Genomic DNA, 6,000 nt, shown 5'->3' on the forward strand with positions numbered 1-6,000 from the left:
TAACTTCTTCAGAATCAGTTTCCAAACCTGAAAGTTTGTTGCATGAAAGTAACAATGATGAGATAGTTCCTGCTTCAAGAATGAGATCACTTGATGACATTTATAGGAGGTGTAATTTAGTTCTGAAAGAACCAGAGAACTTTGAAGAAGCATCCTCAAATAATGAATGGTTAAATGCCATGAAGGAGGAATTGAATATGATCACAAAAAATGGAACCTAGAGCTTAGTGGAAAAACCTGCAGGCCACAAACCAATTGGAGTTAAATGGATTTTCAGAACAAAACTGAAACCTGATGGTTCAGTCAACAAACTCAAGGCCAGATTGGTGGTTAAAGGGTATATGCAACAACCTGGGACTGATTTCTCTGAAACCTTTGCTCCTGTAGCAAGGTATGACACAATTAGGCTTTTAATAGCCTTATCAACTAAAGCAGGCTGGAAAATACATCATTTTGATGTCAAATCAGCCTTCTTGAATGGAATTCTGGATGAGGAAATTTATGTTCATCAACCTGAAGGCTTTGTAATTCCAGGAAAGGAAGAATGTGTTTATAGGTTACACAAGGCTCTTTATGGGCTTAAGCAAGCTCCTAAGGCTTGGTATAGTAGAATACATGGTCACTTACTAAGCCTAGGATTTGTATGCAATCAAAATGAACCTACCTTGTACATCAAGAGACAAAATGATGAAGTCAAACTCATTGTATCCTTGTATGTTGATGACTTATTGGTGATAGGAGGAGATGTTGCTCAATTGTTGGAATTCAAACTCAGCATGGAAAAGGAATTTGAGATGTCTGATCTTGGCCTAATGAAGTACTTTCTTGGCCTGGAAATTCTCCAACTTCCTGATGGAATTTTCATTTCGCAAGAAAGATATGCCAAACACTTATTGAGCAGGTTCCATATGACAAATTGCAAGTCAGCTTCCACTCCACTTGTTGTTAATATAAAGCCTATGAAAAATGATGGAGCTGAAAAAGTAGATGCCACTCAATATAGAAGATTAGTGGGATGTTTACTTTACTTGTGCTCTAGCAGACCTGATTTAATGTTTGCCACCTCTTTACTTTCCAGATTTATGCAAGAACCAAACATCTTCCACTGGTCAATTGCCAAAAGAATTTTAAGGTATGTCAAAGGCACCTATGACTATGGCTTGTGGTTCTCTTGTCAAAAAAAGGATGAGCTGATAGGGTTTTCAGATAGTGACTGGGCAGGATGCCAAGATGATTATAAAAGCAACTCTAGATATTGCTTCTGCTTTGGAGGAGCTATGTTTTGCTGGAATTCAAGAAAACAGGAGGTTGTTGCTCAATCCACAACTGAATCAGAGTATATAGCTGCTGCTAATGCAACAAACCAAGCTGTTTGGTTGAAGAAGCTGCTCACAGATTTGGACTGCCATTTCTCCAAGAGTGTTACTATTTATGTTGACAATAAATCAGCCATCTCAATAGCTAAGAATCCCATTCAACATGGAAGAACCAAGCATATATGTGTAAAGTTTCATGCAATTCGGGAGGTTGAAAAGTCAGGAGAAATAACTTTAAAGCACTGCAACTCCACTGATCAAGTTGTTGATATTCTAACCAAGCCTCTTCCTAAATCTCAATTTGAAAAATTGAGACACTTGCTTGGTGTAACAACTTCAATTTCTAAGGAGGAGTGTTAGCAAACTAGAATAGTGAAGTTGTAACTTGCTTACAGTTTTTTGGTTAGGCATTTTGTATTTGATTAAGTCACTTTAGTTGGAGTAAGTAAGATGTGTGGCTTACCTTAAACTAAGGAACTTTTGTATATAAAGTATGGCTTCTTTGTACTTGTCTTCTTGTATAAGTATCCTTAATTAATGAAGCAAAAAATCTTCCGAAAATTTATCTTTCTTTAGCTTTCTTTCTTTCATCTTTAAGCAAAAACTTGCTCCCCTATTTTTCTGAAGCTTGCTGTAACCTTGCTGCCCAGCTTTCTGGAAACTTGCTGAAATCTTGCATATTCAAAATTCAGTAAGGTATGTTTTCAGTCTGCTTCAAATCTAACAGAGGAAACTTTTCAGTGAATAATATATTCTATGATTTTCTATAGGCATATAATGTGTTGAGGATACTCTTCCAGTTGGTTGCAACACCGATAACACACTTACCTCCAAAGTTCTAATAAGGGTGATGTGTGTGTGTTTCCCAATATTGGCCTTTTTCGCTTTGAATTCATCATCGGAAAGACCAATGCTATTGCACTTGCCGCCATTGATCCTGGAAATATGTGGTTGAATTCATTGAATCAACTTCTAATTTTTTCAATAAATTTTCCAATGATCTGCTAATTATCATTGTTATTGTGATTCTATATTCAATTAATTAACTAATCAAAGACGTTGCACGCATGCCTATATGTACCTCAATTGTCGAAACTAACCATAAATTTTCTTATTTCTAACTCTCTACGCGCCCCTGCTACGTCACTCTCGCTAACAAATAATGCTGAAAATTAATTAACTGTCTGTGTTATACTGCTTTTGCTAGATAAATTAATTAAAATAGATACAAAATTTTTCGTTTAAATCTTTTTTGATAAACTCTAAGTGATCTTATTTTTTTTAGTAAATTTAATTTTCATTCCAATAATACTCTTTACCTTATTATTTCATATTCAAAATAGTTTTTAATGGACAATCTTTTTTTTTTTCTCCTATGTTATCATATTGAGTATACAGATTAATTTTTGATTAATTTTTGTGTAATTATTGATATTTACAGATCAAAAATAGATTAATTTCTAATATAAAAATTGATATTTACAAATCGTAATGAAATGATAAATATACCCACACAGAGTGTGTATGGGTGTGAAAGAGTGCCAGCGAGTGTGAAAAGGTGCACGCGGATGCGAAAGGGTGCAAGCGAGTTAAAAAAGGCGTGAGCGGGTGCCAAGGGATTTCAACAAACTCCAAGAGTGGATTTTTTAGAAACTTTTAGTCCAATGTTAATGGCAACAATAGTCAGAGTTATGCTCACCTTGGTAGTGTTTTTTGATAGGAGAGTTCACCAAATTGATATCAATAATGCTTTTCTCAATGGGGATTTGCAAGAGAAGGTGTTTATGACTCAACTAAGAGGGTTTGAAGACAAGCTGAGACCCGGTTTTGTTTGCAAATTGTGGAAGGCATTACATGACCTAAAACAGGTCCCAAGAGCTTAGTATGACAAGCTAAAACAGATGTTAATAAATAAAGGTTTCAAGAACTCATTGGTTGATTCTAGTTTATTTGTTTTTAAACAAGGCACATCAATAGTATATGTACTCATTTACGTCAATGACATATTGCTCACAAGGCTAGATTCTGATTTTATTAGAAGGCTAATAATTGATCTGAATGATCAATTTGCACTGAAGGATATGGGTAAATTGGATTTTTCTTGGGTTTGGAAGCAAAGAGAAGTCAGAAAGGTTTGCTACTGAGCCAAACAAAATATGCTTCTGATCTCTTGCATAAGTTGAACATGCAAGATTGCAAATCTATTTCCACACCAATGGTCGTAGGTAGTAAATTTTTTCTTAGAGATAGCCCTGTATTTGATAAGCCAACGATGTATAGAAGTGTTATTGCTGCACTACAATATCTGACCCTGTCAAGAGGTTGAGTTGTTTTCCCAAATGCTTAGGTGAAAAGTCAAGGTCTTTTTTGCTAAATGAAGTGTTAGTTTTGTTGTTTTGTTGAAATGATAGTTTTTGTTGAAAAGGAGTGAGAATCCATGATTTAAGGATTATGCTGTCAATTTTAGGTAGTGAAGTATGGCCTTGATGTACTTAGCTTTACTTATCTCTCTATATATATATGTTTGTGCCTAAAAAATTATATATATAAAAAAAAGGGTTCTTGTTATCTTCTTTATTCTTCTCTTCTGCTCCTCCTCTGTATTCATAAGGCAGCTTAGTTTTTTAACAGACCCTTTCCAGACTTGATCTTTCTTATGCAATAAATAAGTCAAGTTAGTTCTTGAAGGAGCCAACACAACTTCAATGGCAGGCAGTAAAAAGAGTGTTGCGACATATTCAAGGTACACTAGAGTATGGCTTGATGTTTAAGCCTTCTTTGATATTGAATTTGGAGGTTTTTTCAGATGCAGATTGGGCCGGAAACTTGGAGGACAGAAGATCCACAAGTGGGTATTGCATTTACCTTGGAGGTAATCTGGTTCAGTGGAGCTCTAAAAAGCAAAGAGTTGTGGCTCTCTCATCCACTGAATCAAAATACAAGGCACTCAGTCAGGCAACTACAAAGGTTGAATGGTTAAGATCTCTATTCAGTGAATTGGATTTGGAGTGGTTTGGTCAAGCAGCAATATGGTGTGACAATATGAGTGCTACTTCATTGGCAGCTAACTTTGTATTTTATGGAAGGACAAAGCACATTGAGTTGGATGTGCATTTTATTTGTGAGCAAGTGGCTTCTAAATCTGTGGCAATTCAATATGTGCCTTCACAACATCAGGTAGCTGATGTGTTTACTAAAGCGTTGTCAGCTGCGAGATTTGAGTTACTCAGAGACAGACTTCGAGTAGTGATAATTACAGGAAAAGATGACAGTGTGAAAGAATTTCTTTCTGAAACAGAAGCTGCTGGAGGAAAAATTATAGAAATCCAGGTGAGCTGCAGGGAGGATTGTTTGTAAAGAAGTTGAGTTAATCAAAATTAAGAGAGTTGTTTGTAACAAAATTTACTCTTTTTTTGTTGCAATTCTAAGTATGTCTTAGTTAGAATTGAGGGAGGATGCGAAAGAGCAAATTTTGGTTGTCGTAGCAGAAGCATAGTGGAGTTGTAGTGTCAGTGGTAGGGTTTTAACTTCAGTGATGCGGTGCGTTTTGGAGAGTTAAAAATACGATGTGTTTTGTAGAAGAAAAAAAATGAAAAGATGCCTCTGTTCTTCTTCTCCTGAGGAAAGCAGAAAAAGTTTTGTCTGATTTTCTTTGTCAATGTGAATAGATTTTCACATTGAGCTGCTGTCGTTTTGGTTCTTTAGATGTAAAGGTCAGGTCATTGTTGGATATAGTCTCCTATAAATGGCAAAGATTGAAGATTGATAGCGGTCAACAACTAGCAATTGTTTGACGGGAAATTTATTGTATAAAAGTTGCCTCTCGTGTATTTCTGAAATTAAAGAAAATAAAAAGGGAAGTTTTTCTCTCAAGTTTTTTTCTCTCAAATTTATTGTACACGCAAATGTAGCTATGCATGAAAATTATTCTTGCTTTTGCATGCCGTTGATTTTTTGCCTCTAGGAGATCAATATTTGATTGTTTGATGCAGTGTTTGTGAATGGGAAGTTTTGCAAGGACCCAAAATTGGCCAAAGCGGAGGATTTCTTCTTCGCGGGCCTTAACATACCTGGAAACACAAATAATCTTGTGGGCTCAAATGTCACTACTGTAAACGTATCGACGATGCACCATTTGGCCAAAACCCACCACACACTCACCCTTGTGCCACTGATTAATTACATTAGACTAAAATAATAAATTTATATCAAAATGTTCTTCATGGAGTTTTTATGGGTTCTGGCTTGCATTTTTAAATGTACCGTGTGCCTAACCTGGGCAAGCGCAGCTTGAGTTATTATTATTCTTACTAAGACGTTATACAAGGTTATTATTATTATTTTTTTAACAATGTCTTTGAATTACTACTTTAACTGTGGTAGAAATTTATGTTGCTTTTGTATTTCCTTCGGCGTCACAACATCTGACTTTACCAAGTCCAGGGACAAAGTCAATAAAGTCTAATTGCGTGCTCTCATTAGCAAATAATATCCACCAAGTAATGGCTACCTACTGCAACTCTAGCCACCTTTTACATCTTCAAATCAACCTGATACTCATACGCAATTGGTAATTTCCTCAAACGACGTTTACCATTTTTGTACACTTCTAGGAGTATAGACTCTTTCTTAATCTTACCAAGTCATAATCAAGATGACTCTGAATTCAAAAGAAGATCAAAAA

Source organism: Mangifera indica, chromosome 2 (assembly GCF_011075055.1).
Source record: "Mangifera indica cultivar Alphonso chromosome 2, CATAS_Mindica_2.1, whole genome shotgun sequence".
NCBI lineage: Eukaryota > Viridiplantae > Streptophyta > Magnoliopsida > Sapindales > Anacardiaceae > Mangifera > Mangifera indica.